Here is a 15,836-nt window from a genome sequence, read left to right on the forward strand (position 1 = left end):
ATCGTAAAACAAGTGCATCGTCTCGGTTTGAACGATCGTAAAGTGAAGGCGTGTTAGCTGAAGCCGTAGGCATTTCAAAAGAACGAGTGGGATTAATTTTGTACGACATTTTGGACATGAAAAAGCTAACCGCGCGATGGTTGCCGCGTTTGCTGACCGTCGACCAAAAACAGCGGCGCGTTGATGATTCAACAACCGGTTTGGCGTTGTTGAAGCGTAATCGAGTGGATTTTTTCCGACGTTTTGTTACAATGGATGAAAAGTAAATCCATTACCACACTCTTGATTCCAATAGGCAGTCTGCAGAGTGGCACTGAGGCATATTTTGAAGACATAGACGTTTCGTACTACAGAAAGGGAATCGAAATGTTGGAAACTCGATGTACCAAGTGTATTGCCCTCGAAGGAAACTATGTTGAGGAATAAATACAGCTTTGCCCCAAAAACAATTGTTTTCATTAAATATCCCGGGACTTTCCAACCCATGTAGTATTCTGTTAGACAGTTTTTGTAATCTGTCCAATCAAAAGTAATTTCAACACCATTGAAAGGATACGGTGCAGAAAGGATGTTCGAACTTTAAAGCGAACGGTGTTGACAACAAAATATTCCAACTTTGATTCGCTGCGCGTTGATTCGTCCGGACGCAGGTGTGCGCAAGGAGTGAGAGTTCAACTGGGTGCAAAACAAAAAGATGCACATCAGCACCGTGTTGCGTTCCAAAAACTGTCTGCAATTATCCAATTTACTGGTGAACGGGGTTTACCATTGAAAGCGTAGGAAGTCAAACAGTTGATTTAAAACTAGGTGGAAGACAAAAATATAAATACAAGGTTTGTCAACAATCTTCCCGGTAAGAGACGAATGAACTCTCAGAGTTTAAAGTCTCTCTAATTCAATACCGATACCGAATCTTCCCGGTGATGATTGGATTTCCGGATTCATGAAACGCATGAAGACAACGCTCTCATCTCGGATGACACAAAACATCAAAAGAAACCGCGCCAAGGTAAGCCCAGCTGACGTTAGCGAAAATTTCGACAATCTTGCAAAGACAATAAGCGACATTCCGGCGAGAAATATCATTAATTTTAATGAGACTTACTTTACCGATGACCCAGATTCGACAAAAGTGATTGTTAAGAAAGGCAAGAAGCATGTGGACCGCATTATCGATCATTCGAAGAGCGCTTATTCTGTGATGTTTGCCGGAGCTGCTGACGGGAGGATGTTACCATATATGCTGTAATATCCTACCTGGACAGGGCTCGACCGAAGGGAACTCGTTACAATCGCACCAAGTCTAGTACAGTCCTATAAATTTCTACATGAATATTCACACAAGATATCCTTTGATTTCAGGCAGGTTCGAAAGGACATTTGAGGATTGGTTTGCCTCAGTTGCATTAACAGAGTGCAACGGTTTGCAGAATGACTATCAGAAGGTTGTTATAACGTAAGCTCGCATCTGTCATCGAAAGTGATTCAAAGATGTCTGGAAAATAATATAAAACTGGTTTTCTTCCCTCCAACCTGACCCACCTATGTCAGCCTCTCGACGTTAGTTCCTTCAGACCAGCGGCGTAGTGAGGGTAGGCGGCGCCCCGGCGAACAATGCAAATGGCGCCCAAACAATACTACTTTTTTTTCGATTTTTTCACTAGTTTCGAGATTTTTATATTTTGAGAAAATTACCTATACCAATGTTAAGTAGTTTATCCGTATTTTGAAAGCTAGAAATATCATTATCAGTTTCCCTTATGCTTTAGTCAAATCTCTGCCCACAATTGGATCTAATTCAAGGTCTGCTAGCGATTCTATCTCGATCGAAAGAATTTCCAAGCCATTACCGACTGCTTAATGGCTGCTTGGTTCATTTTAGAACGCAGATAATTTTAAAACAGTTTAATCTTGATGAAACTGCGTTCGCACGCGGAAGCGTCAGGAAAATTCGTAGCGCCGTCTCGATGTTGGCATAAACTGCTTCGAGAGAATGTTTGAGAATAATGTCCAAGGTGCCTAAAGACGTCGAACAGTTAAGGTCACAGAATGGGTCCTTCTTCTGCGTCTTGAACACTTCCATTTTTGATACAAGTTCCTCTGTATCAACGTCTGAAAAATACTTCCGTCCGAAATTTGACGCAACCTGTTTCGATTGATTCATGCTCATAGATGTTAGTCCGTCTCCCGTGCGACGTATGTTTTGCCCTAGATCAACATATTAAATCGTTCGTTCCAGGCTGAAAAACCTGAGTTCACGATGGTACATGAAGAGCTGAAAAATTTTTATGTGATCATTCTCACTAATATCTGCGAGGAATCTTACCTTGTTTCAATATCCAATTATATTAAAATTAAAGATCATTTGAAAAGCGGCAAGAGTTTTTTGTTTGGAATAGGGCAGAAGAAACTATCGGAACAATGGACAGCCAAAGGCAGATCATTTTCAAGGATATTTGTCGCAGTTTTTTTACGAGGAGCTGATCAAGCAAATGAAAAAATAGCGACACTCAAGGCTGCGGCAATGTTAAATCCCAGAAACTATTTCAATTTGGCAAGCATTAACGTTGTGTTAGAGGCGTTTCCAGGTTTATACGCTGGAAATATACAAGATCTGGAATATTAATTCGGTACCCTAAAGATAAAATTACTCCGTAAGCATGTGCAGAATTGATGGACAAAAATTGGATGCCTAAAAAAATGACAGCTCACTCGTATTTTCAGCGCTCGATGTCTTGTTTGTAACGTCCTCACTATGCCTAGATTCAAAAGACTATGCATAAGTATCATCAAACACGCGAATGACTTGCAAATGTTTTTGTAGTAAATAAATAAAAGTTTTTTCATGCTGATAAATTAGTTTTTTCTCTACAAGGAAAATTATCGATGGTACTGATTTTTGGAAGAAAAAGTACAGATGAGAAATATTTTTAACACCTCCGTCACAGATGAAAATGTGGCAAAATACTACTTAAATTCTGCTTTGTGTTGATGTGATGTTGTGTGTTTCAATTTTGTGAAAATCAAGAAGAGTTTCCAAACAATCATTAGCTGTTATTAAACTAGTCAGTTGAATAAAGGTTGAGCAATAGTATTGTGTGCCTAAAAAGCCGATATGCTGGAAAACTCCATCTAAAAAATACGTTTTCTTGAGGTCTGCAAAGTTGGCCTCCGTGGCCGCGATGACCTCTTTTTTCCAAAATATATATATTTTTATCAAAATATATATATTTTTATATAGCCTCACGGGGCCGGGAGTTCAATACTTTGACAATTTTTCTTATTATCTATGTTAGTAATATGTAACAGATTACTCGCGGCGCGATGACCTCTTCATTCGACTCAAATTTCTGCTCGGCGAGTGACTTTTTCAAGTTTGGAAACAAAAAAAAAATCGCACGGGGCCAAATCTGGCCAATACGGTGGATGGGGCAGCAATTCGACCAATTTAGCCGTGGCGACGGCGGAATTTACATTTTTGTCCATTTTTGTAAAATCCGCGGACACGCCCGCTTCCACACACGGTCAAAACAAAACTACGAGTCCGACTCGGCTGGAATTTTGACAGTAGCCGTTTACGAGAATGTACTACACGATAAGTAATCTCTCTTGCGATACTGACACCATCGGGCGATGAGACTAAGTACTTATCGGACCGCCCTCGTATGTTGTATAAAAGCATATTCAGACCAAATTGAATTGAAGCAAATTGAGAAGTTTTGAGAGTGCTTCATTTGTACAACAACTCATGAAAAAGCTGAACAGACACAATTTAGGAATTAATATCTTTATTCGACTATTTACACTCTGCCCTACCGACACAAACCGATCATTAGCTGTAATAAAATTAATCAGCTTAACAATGGTCTAACAATAGTATTGAGTGCTCAATGAGACAATATGCTGAACTATACATTGTATAAAAGCTTATTTAGACCAAATCGAAGCTTTTGTTCAACCATTGATGTTTCCAGGTAAACGATTTGAAAACGTTTATTCAACTGCAAATCAGCACATGACGGACTACCACAATGAGCATTTGCTGGCAGTGTTTTTAAGCTTATGTTCCAACTGCATGACATTACATTTTTACAACTCTAACAAGCGTCTGTCAAAGTGGTAGAATTTTGGTAGAAGAAAATAATGCAGTCGGACAAAAATCTTCGATATCGCAGTCTAAGTAGAGCTAATAGAATCAGAATATGGTTGTCGCCGCACGGATCATGCCTTTAGAGCGTGATTCATGGCGAGAACGATAGAGCGGATGCTTAGATCGCGCTCTATCCTAAATACACAGAATAGCTTGCGCAGTGGCTTTATCGTAACTAATGAGGTTTTTCCGAAGTGCGATTATTGCTAGCTGAAAACCTAAATATCATAAAACTCCTCCGGCCAGCGATAACCCGCCGGGAAGGAGAACAAAACAAAAATAAGCAAAACGACGTAATGTGTTTACGATCAGAGCCTATCTCCGATCGTAAATACCGAAGGACGGGAGAAATCCCAAAAAGAGAGCACTATGGGTGCTATAAACGGAGCCTATCTCCGAGCTAGGACAATAAGTAATAAAACGGAGAGGAAAAGATAACACGCCTGCGAGCGTGTTAATAATCATCCCTCGTTCGCCCGTCTGGCTTAGAATAAATAATTGTAATTTTCTCTCTCTTATGCTACGCCCTTCTGGGGTAGATAAGAAGGCAATGTCTGTATATAAGAGAAAACTTGAACAGAATAAAGCACTCTCAACTGGACACTCTCAACCATACCACGGACGTAGGAGCGTCGTGGCGAAGTACCGAACCCCTCTTTTTTGTCATAAACGTATCACAACCCTGGACATCGCCCGAGCATCCTGGACACCATCGGGAGCACCCTGGACATCATCGCCGGCAGATCCCAGCGCAACAAGCGCTGGTAAGTATTGAACACCCCTCCTCCAAAGATCCGAAATTCCAACCACCCTTCCTCTCCCTTTTCCTTCCCTTGGCTCCGCCCGGCCAAACTCCCAAGTGACGCGGTACTACCGGATCGCACCAGTAGGCGCATACTCGTTATGCGCTCTACGTGATCTGGCCTACCACATAGCGTCCAGTAAAGGGCTTTCCCTTCGTGTCATCAGCACGATCTCGAACTGCAGCCACATTTGGTGGCTCCAGAGAGGATCTTTCCTCCAGCGTAATCAGCACGATACCCTGCAGCCACATTTGGTGGCTCCAGAGAGGATCTTTCCTCCAGCGTAATCAGCACGATACCCTGCAGCCACATTTGGTGGCTCCAGAGAGGAGTCTTTTCCTAAAGACACTGTACGAACTCACAACACGCTCGGTTGAGTTGAGAATCCTGTTAAATTGATTTGCGCCCGTCGTTGAACGGAGAGGTTCGGTCTTGTAAAGACGAACAAGGTGAGGTTGTCTGTGGACATCACCATTTAGCCAAGAGGCAAATTGCGCATTTCAAGAAACAGAAATTAGGTCCTGAAAGACGGACAAATTAGGCCGTAGAAATCGGCATCTTGTTGAAACAAGTCCAGCTTTATAAACAGACCGATCGCCAGTCAGGCATAGTTGGACGAAGGCAACCAGGCGCCTCGTCAACATCAACTGTAATCCGGTCACGAGGGCCGGAAGACGAACATTGATCAACGTTTGAAGTACTAAATCAGCGTAGGCAACTAGGCGCCACGCTTGGTTTGAGACAAGGCTAAGGCAACCAGGCGCCTCGCCACTTGCGCATCATAAGACAGTTTAAACATCGAGAGACGGCAACCAGGCGCCTCACAAACAAAATGACATCAAGCTTCACGAAATCATCACGCCCATGCTGTGAGGCATGTGGCAAGAAAATTGAACCAGACAATCTGGTCCAATGCAGAAAGTGCAAAAGGAATTATCATTATTCCTGTGCGGGTCATACACCCACCGAAGAAGAAACCTATTTAATATGCTTGCTTTGTTCCCCTACCAAAACAAACGAAAGTGAGGGAAAGGCACAGGCACCTGCAGCGTCTCATCCCTCAACTAATTCGAGGGAACAAAAACAGATAGAGGAGCTGACGAATCTAGTTACACAACTAGCTGAGATGCATGTTAGCGAACGCAACAACATAACCACATTAAAAAAGGAAATAGTAACAATGCAGGCATCACTCAACGCTTTAGTCGTGGGCGCAACGACAATAGCAACACAGCGACAAACAGAATTACCATGCTCTCCGGCGCAAGCGCAGTCAACTGAACCCCTAATCAATATCTCCGGGCAACAACGTGACCGAGCAACGATTCAAACACCACTACCAATGAGATCCGGTCCATCAATTGGCTGGGAGCAGAGTGCAATGATGCCAGCTCCACAGCATGGAGATTTTACGATTCTAATGAAGAGGCAAGCTTTGACTCCCTTGCCAAAATTCAGCGGGTCGCCCAAAGATTGGGCTAAATTCAAAAGGATCTACGAAGTCAGCACGAGAGAATGTGCGTTTTCCAATCATGAAAATCTCTCCAGACTTGAAGCTGCCCTTGAAGGACGCGCAGCTAGAAGCGTGCAGCAACTATTTATAAACTCGGAAAATGTTCCGAGTATAATAGAGAGACTAGAGGAAAATTTCGGAAACCCTAAATTCATATATGAGGAACTACTGCACGATCTACAGAAGCTTAAAAGAGAAAGTAGATCAATAATAATCGAAATGTCAGATGCTTTAGAAAATATGGTGGCAAACATGACGATCATAAATCAAAGAGGTTACCTACTAGATGCGAGGTTAATAGAAGACCTAGTTAAGAGACTACCTTATAACCTGCAAATAGAATGGACACGCCATAGAACGACGACTGGTGATGCCCCATCTTTAGAAGAAATGAGTAACTGGCTGAAACCTCACGCCAAAATAATGAGGAATATGGCTTCTCCTCTACCTTCTACAGTTAGAAGCCAGATACATGTCCATCAAGAGATGCCACGCATGAAATGTCCGGTTTGCTCGAATAACCATAAAATCTTCGATTGCACGGAATTTAAGAACTCCAACATCCAAAAAAGATGTCGATTGGCAGTACAATGTAAAATATGTTTCGGATGTCTAGGCACCGGACATATGGTTAAAGATTGCAGACGATCTAGGAGGTGCGGCTTGAGTGGATGTAACAAGCACCACCACAGAATGTTACACTCGAATCCAGACATGGAACCAACACCTCGTAATACGTCCGCTACAGTTCCGCTTGAAGCCAACTGCAATATTCACAAGTCCTCAGCAAACGAGATATACTACCAGGTGATTCCAGTAACACTTCAACACGGAAGGCATTCAGTCGATACATATGCCTTCCTAGACACAGGGTCTTCCCTGACATTGCTAGATGAGGAAATGGCAAACTCCTTGGACCTATACGGCAGAGAAGAACCACTACAATTAAAATGGACACAGGACGTGTCTCGAAACGAGCTGAACAGTAGAAAAGTACAAGTTCGCATTCAGGGGTCGTCCAGAAGGTCGTACCGACTTGACGGTGTAAGAACCATTAAAAACTTACAACTTCCGACTCAGACAATGAACTACAAAGCAATGGCTACAAAATATCCGCATTTGGAAAACCTTCCGATCGAAAGCTACGAGCTTGCAAGGCCAACAATTCTCATAGGGCTGAATCAAAGCCATTTGCTTACCGCCATGGAAACAAGAAGGGGAAGTGACAATGACCCAATAGCAGTCCGAAGTAAGCTTGGATGGTTTATTTTCGGTAATGTCAGATCAATTTATCAAAACGATCATGAACTATTGCAACACGATAAAGAACTACGAGATATGATGGCTGCGCACTTCTCAATCGATGAATTTAGCATCAGACAACCAATAAGAGTCAACGACAACCCCTTGCCCTTAGAACCGGTCAACAAGTATACCACCGCGAGTTCTAACAACGTAATGCTGATAACCTCGACCGAAGATAAATCAAAAAAATCAACGCGAAAAAAAAGACGTAGAAATAAGACTACAACAAAAGGCATTTCTAAATCTTGGTTCAACATCTCACGTATATTGAAAATAATGATGTTGTTCGTAATGTCGTTCACGTTGATCAACGCTATATCCATAAAACCCGTTGACAAAGACGGTCTAATGTTCGACCACGAAGGAACGTGCTTATTACATAGAGGCACATGGCAAACAAATATACAAACCAACGTAGTGCCCGATGAAGACATTGAAGTAATTAACTCGATACGGAATAATGTGACAGTAGCGATGAAAGACATGGAGTTTGTCATCGAAGACTCTCTCCTAGAGCAAATTGCAACATCTGTTGAACGTTTATGCGATGATGCGATTGATGAAATCAAGCAGACAACGAGAACTAAACGAAGCAGAGGGTTCTTCGGTTTTTTGGCGGACTTAATATTTGTTATCGATGGAACGTTGAATAGATATAGGAAAGTTCGAACGTTTCCTTTGTCCGTCGACGAACTAGCCCAAACCAGAAAAAACATTTCACAAGCGTTGCCAACTGGTTACATTGTCCTGGATCACCCATCAGCCGTAAAATACAACACGCGCGTAGTCAACGGCTCCCTCATAATTACCATGACGAGTGTTGTCATCAACAAAGTTGAGTTCGAGGTATTTAAGATAATACCGATCCCACGGGCTGAGAATGGCTCAATTATTGTAACAGAACATGATCGCATCGCGGTAGGCCACAACCAAGACTTCTTCTACCCATCGATCGAACTAACAAAACTGAATGATACGCATTTAATTACGGTTCAACCAGAACTGAGTAAGGAAGTGGATTGCGTAGCGGCTGTCATACTGCATATCGCAAGTACCCGCAAATGTGCAACAAAACTGTTAACCACGCCTTACGCTATGATGGAGACACTGTCCACTCCTAATACCGTTTTATACTATGCATCCGATACAAAGGCAATAGTTATACATTGCGACAACGTGGTAATGTCACCACCTTATGAGGCAGCAGTAGTAACTCTCCAGCCAGATTGCCGTATACAATCCAACAACAAAACGATACATGCAAGTTTAAATGGCATGAACAAGAAGATTGCAACATACTTCAAATCTAAATACCAGGTGGCCGATCACCTATTGGACGAATTCAATGACACCGTAAAAGATGTGGTGGAGCCGAAGCCCGATAATCCCTACGATAACAACGCTATGATAACCGTGTACAACAGTTTGGATCCCTTCCATCCGAAATCGAAGTATCTTTGGAGGAACGCCGCCCTTTTCGTAAGCATACTAATGATTATAATCGGGATCATTTATCTACGTTGCTGCAGACGAAGATGCTGCACCAGATCCAGAGCCACAGCAGGACCCGATGTCCATATCCGAATGGACAACCTATTGAACCGGCAACAATTAGAAGACACAGCGCTTTAAAACCAAGCATTGGAGGGACGTTCAATGAAGCAAGGCGGCATGCCGAAGAATTGAAGAGAAAAAGTGATTTAAAACTCTGTTAGACCATAAGTACACAAAATGTAAAATAGAAGAAAATAATTGAATATGAAATAATTGTAGTCAAAATGAGGAATCTGACAATGAATAAGAAATATAAGCAACAAAGGGTTGCATAAACTGACGAGAAGATATGTCGTCTAATGTAATAGTAAAAAAAAAAATATAATTTGTTCAGTGAAAGAAGCAATTAGGCGCCGTTGTATGGCTATTAAAGTACATAAAGTTGAAGACTCTTCTATGGATAGAAGAAGTATTGAATTTGAAAATTGAATACTCCTGCGAGAGTAAAATGAAGTGTAACACAAAGCTAAAATGAATAGGATTTGCATTGTAAATGAATCTGAAGGCAAAGTGGCTAATAAATTGTAACGAAGCAAAGAATGAATTTATAACACACCATGTATGAAGAATAAACGGAAGTCATCCGCTCATAGCAAACGAATTGCATTGTATAACTTCAGGTTAGGAAATTGAATGTAAGAAAAACATAATATTGAAAAGAGAATATAAGATGAAACAATTGCGAATTATACAGTAATAAAAGATACAGCATCAGAAGCATAGAAGAAAAAATTATTAGAAACAGATGCGGCGTAGCTCAATTGGTAAATCTGCCTTACGCGATTTACGAGGGCCGGTATGTCGCCGCACGGATCATGCCTTTAGAGCGTGATTCATGGCGAGAACGATAGAGCGGATGCTTAGATCGCGCTCTATCCTAAATACACAGAATAGCTTGCGCAGTGGCTTTATCGTAACTAATGAGGTTTTTCCGAAGTGCGATTATTGCTAGCTGAAAACCTAAATATCATAAAACTCCTCCGGCCAGCGATAACCCGCCGGGAAGGAGAACAAAACAAAAATAAGCAAAACGACGTAATGTGTTTACGATCAGAGCCTATCTCCGATCGTAAATACCGAAGGACGGGAGAAATCCCAAAAAGAGAGCACTATGGGTGCTATAAACGGAGCCTATCTCCGAGCTAGGACAATAAGTAATAAAACGGAGAGGAAAAGATAACACGCCTGCGAGCGTGTTAATAATCATCCCTCGTTCGCCCGTCTGGCTTAGAATAAATAATTGTAATTTTCTCTCTCTTATGCTACGCCCTTCTGGGGTAGATAAGAAGGCAATGTCTGTATATAAGAGAAAACTTGAACAGAATAAAGCACTCTCAACTGGACACTCTCAACCATACCACGGACGTAGGAGCGTCGTGGCGAAGTACCGAACCCCTCTTTTTTGTCATAAACGTATCACAACCCTGGACATCGCCCGAGCATCCTGGACACCATCGGGAGCACCCTGGACATCATCGCCGGCAGATCCCAGCGCAACAAGCGCTGGTAAGTATTGAACACCCCTCCTCCAAAGATCCGAAATTCCAACCACCCTTCCTCTCCCTTTTCCTTCCCTTGGCTCCGCCCGGCCAAACTCCCAAGTGACGCGGTACTACCGGATCGCACCAGTAGGCGCATACTCGTTATGCGCTCTACGTGATCTGGCCTACCACATAGCGTCCAGTAAAGGGCTTTCCCTTCGTGTCATCAGCACGATCTCGAACTGCAGCCACATTTGGTGGCTCCAGAGAGGATCTTTCCTCCAGCGTAATCAGCACGATACCCTGCAGCCACATTTGGTGGCTCCAGAGAGGATCTTTCCTCCAGCGTAATCAGCACGATACCCTGCAGCCACAATGGTCGAATAGACGTTTCCATCACACCTTGGAGTTGGATAAACGTCTTTTTATTGGCATTAAACTGCAATAAACGAACAATGTTGGCTAATGTTGGTTAATAATTTCTCCTGATTTGCTTGAATAGAGGATTTGATGACAATTGGTTCAGGCATTATTGAGCATGGAGCTGAATAAAACCTAGGTAGTGCGGACTGAATCAAAACGGCTGTCAAAAAAGATCCAATTGAAATGTCAAAAGAGATCCAACGATCAGGAGTGTTATTTTTCTTATGATAATCAACACTATAAAAGAGGTATTGTTGTCAAGGGCAAAAATAAGTAAAATTATAAAATGAACGAACTACATTTTTCCGTCAATTGTTTAATTAACCATTGCATCTCTGAAAGAGCATCTCAGCCTTTCACTGAGCAACTCATTTTTAATGTCCCCTCTCTTTGTCATAACGTTTTTCCGAACGAAATAAAAACAAACAAAGTCAGAGTCACGTAAATGTTTACTCCTGCGATTTGGAAATATTCGATAAAAAGTGGAAGGAAAAGCTGCCAGATGAATTTTTAAAAAAAGTCTGTAAAAACATGTGAATGTCTGTTAAAAATGTGGAAAAGTCTGTAAAAGTGTGCAGATCTATAGAAATGTCTTTTAACGTTAATTTTCACATATTCATCAATACTTAATACTTAATACTTAATACTTAATACTTAATACTTAATACTTAAGATTGTATTTTGTATATATACAGTCATTCCATGCCAAACCAATATAGTGGTTCTCAGATCTTCGTCAAAAGTGGTAATTTTGTTCTTTATCGCAAAACATTAGACTCGTATTTTTCTATTTTGTCATTAGGGTGCCCATTTACATTTTAGGGTGATCCCAAAAATCATTTTTTCCACTTTTTCCCAAAATGACTTTTTTCAAAAATTCATAACTTTCGAACCACTTAACCGATTTAGATGATCGACATATCAAATTGAAGCCAATGAGCTTTAATTGAGAAATATTGAACTTGCAGATAATATGAGTCCTATTTTTAATATGGATTGAGAGCTGAGAATTTTTTACATAAAATATCTCGATAACAGAGGTGCTATTTTTTTCGTTTTTGAAATATGATTTTTCAAAACTAATCGATGGTTCGAAAAACAATTTTTCCCCATTTTTCCCACTACAAAAAGTCATAACTTTCGAACTATTGGACCGATTCATATCATCAACATATCAAATGAAGCTTACGAGTTATTTTTCTTTGAAAAAATATTACTTTTGCGAAAAATTTGAATTTTTTTTGTTGTAATTATTGATTGAGTTAGTTTTTCATAGTTTTCTCGGTTAAAGATAGGAGCGCTATATTTTTTATATTTTTTATGGAAACCAAGGATTATTTACCTAACATATCCCGATATCAGAGATGCTATAATTATCGTTTTTAAGTTAGAATTTTGTAAATTTAACATGTTTCAAGTCTTCGATCAATGTTCATATGTGACTAAACTAGACCTATGCTACTAGAATCCAATCTTCCCGCAAGTGTGATATTTTTTTCAAATTTTGGTTATTGGTTATTTCAATTTAATTTATCGATCATTTAAATCGGTTCAGTAGTTCAAATGGTATGATTTGTTTGCAGAAAGTTATTTTTGGACAAATGGGGAAAAATGATTTTTTTTGAAAAATCATATCTAAAAAACGAAAAAACAGCAACTCTGATATCGAGATATGTTATGTAAACAATCCTCAGCTTTCAAGAAAAATATAAAAAAATATAGCGCCGTCTAGTCCAAAGTCTCAAAAAAGTAAAAAACGACTACAATCAATAATTACTAAAATATAATAATTTTTTTCGCAAGTTAAATATTTTTTAAAAAAAGGCTAGGTCAATTTTATATGTCGATCATCTAAATCGATTCAGTGATTCAAAAGTTATTAATTTTCATTTGTCATTTTTGGGAAAAAGTGGAAAAAAACGATTTTTCGGACCACTTAATAAAATATGTGCTGTAAGTGTGTTTAAATGTTTCAACGATCTACACATACATACATACACATACATACGCGTTGTTAATTTTTATAAAAATCAGTATTTCTTCGTTGATATATTGGACATCCACCAAGGCTTGCGGTCTTGTTGATGAAATTTATAAAAAAATGCAGTGTATATTTTCCATCCGCCATGCAAGACTATACAAGTTTTAGATCACCACACGGCCATGAAACATGTCTGTGATAACACTATCGTACAGTAACCCATATTTCGTCATAAGCAGACCCGAAAGCAAATGTAAGTTGTTGAAAATAGAATGAAAATGACATAGTCCTGACCTTAACATAACTATTTTTCAATAAATCTACTTGCATTTCAGCAAAACAATCTTATCTAGAACAGAAAATAATTATCAGAGACAATTTTCGTTCAAGATTTTTCCTTACCTGCAGAGAATGCAATTTTTCATTAATTGTGAATAACTGTATCCTCTCTTTCGTCTGCAATGATGTCAAGGCAAAAGTACTTATGTGTATGAGTTCCAAACTTCATACACACCAGATAGGCCAACCAGAAAGGCTGCCGGGCCGCAGGTTGAGTATCGCTGGTCTAACGTCATTTGTATTGATATAAACTAAATATAATAACTTTTCTGTATTAAAACTATGGAAAAATGTCATATGGTGAGTCAAATATCTTTGATGTGATGAATAGAGCCTCCTATTTTTCAAAAACCTGTGAAATATTGTTATATCCAAAAAGTCAACAAAAAAAAAGTGTTTTACAGATATGTCTGTAAATTTACAAACATATTTGTATTTGAATTTTTTTTTTTGTAATTATTGATTGAGTTAGTTTTTCATAGTTTTCTCGGGTTTTGTTAGTTGGGTTCTTAGATTCATGTACGGACTGAAGCAACTGCTCATGATGGATGTTTTTTTACTCAATTTACAAATTACACGGGGAAAAATGACTACTGAAAATTCTTGGATTTTGGCGCCCCAAAAGGTCACCGCCCCCGGCAAATGCCGGGTTTGCCGCCCGCTGCTGCTTCAGACCATTAAAGATGGCGTGGAAGGAGGTTACTCTTGAGGACTGAAAGAAGAGAGGAAAAGGTGTAGTACCGAAGCATAAATTCCCGAGTCTTTTGAAGAAAAACGACACGTAGCCCCACGAAGCTCCGCTAATATGAAGTCTGGTTTTCAACAGGAAAGCAGGAAAACTCTTTTCCGGAACAAACTATGCTAAAGGAGGAACGTTTTGCCAATCGACGCCAATCGACCGTACTATTCCGAAAAGGAAGCGACTAATAGATATACAGTAGAGTGCCAATGGATGTATGGGAAAAAAGTGACCCTCGAATTTTCAAAGCGAACTTGATTAAAAATGTTGATTCTCACGAAAAACTACCCTATGCAAAATATCAGCTCAATCGGACTTCATTTACTAGTGTCGCACAGCGGTCAAAGTTTGAGTTTTTTGAAAACCGAAAAATCAAATCGGGGAAATCGGGGTTTTCGAAAAAAAAAATTGATGCCAAATGTCTTCAAATTACATGAAATAGTAAATGAAGTCCGATTGAGCTGATATTTTGCACAGGGTAACTTTTCGTGAGAATCAACATTTTTAATCAAGATCGCTTTGAAAATTCGAGATGGCCATTTTTTTCATTGGCACTTTAACATACAGCCAGGAGAGAGTGTCATGGCAGAGTATGCACTGGATTCGGATGAGAATAAGGAATCTCAAAAGAAGAAAACGAAAGCGACAAAAAAGGAAGCATAAGCTAAGTGCTCAAATGTTGTATTGAAAAGCGCTAGCAATTCCAGAAATAAAGCTCTGCGTTGATTAGTAAAAAAACATCTGCAACAATTAATCATAAGATTATGTTATTTTTGCCTTTTCGTATACGAACTGACTGACAAACTGAACTAACGGAGCGAATTAGACGCGAACAGTTTCATTCGAAAGAAACCTTTAAAGTTTAATCTGAATCGGATTCCGGGGATACGGCCGGAGCAATTTTCAGCGCCTTAGATTCTAGAACCCAAAATTAAACAGAACCCACCATTTGAGGGATCAAATTTGCTCATTCATTACCATTTGGAGAGGTTCTGACTACCCCGGATGGTCTCCAAATGACCTGCATATCAAAATTTAGATCTAGATATGAGAGAGGCACGACTGTATTTTTAGGTAGACTAAATCACGTTTTGGTATCTCCAAATTATTCGTTTTATCGAATTATCGTTTAAATGAACGTAGATAAAGAAATCAGTGCATTTCTATACGTTTGTGCATATTACACTAGGAACTAATGAAAAAATAGATTCAATAATTGTAATGATGTAATCGTAGAGAGAAAACCGTTGACTCAGTCAGTTGTCAATGGAGTTGAATTGTAGACGCAACGTTATACAAGAAAAGAATAAACATTATTATAATTAACGCTTTAAGTATCCTTATTTCCGTGGATATTACATTGGCGACGAGTGAGGGATCCGGAAATATCGTGAAGCAATGAAAGTGACTATCTGGAAGCAGTAAAACAAAAAACACAAAAGCAACACAGTTTCAGTTTGTTACAAAATGGCGTCTTCGGCGAGTTTCCGATATTTCGGATGTGAATCCGAGGAATGGGAACTTTACAAAGAACAATTGGAACAGTTT

At 39.8% G+C, this 15,836-nt stretch overlaps 1 protein-coding gene and 2 pseudogenes across 5 annotated transcripts in view; 2 read left to right on the forward strand and 1 right to left on the reverse strand.

The window, feature by feature from the left end:
• Positions 1-15,836, reverse strand: part of LOC129779525 (calcineurin-binding protein cabin-1-like) — a 165,393-nt gene that overhangs the window by 140,279 nt on the left and 9,278 nt on the right. The window lies entirely within an intron of this gene.
• Positions 4,300-4,428, forward strand: LOC129780801 (U4 spliceosomal RNA; annotated as a pseudogene).
• On the forward strand, positions 10,217-10,345 carry LOC129780802 (U4 spliceosomal RNA; annotated as a pseudogene).

Source organism: Toxorhynchites rutilus, chromosome 3 (genome assembly GCF_029784135.1).
Source record: "Toxorhynchites rutilus septentrionalis strain SRP chromosome 3, ASM2978413v1, whole genome shotgun sequence".
In the NCBI taxonomy this organism is placed as follows: domain Eukaryota; kingdom Metazoa; phylum Arthropoda; class Insecta; order Diptera; family Culicidae; genus Toxorhynchites; species Toxorhynchites rutilus.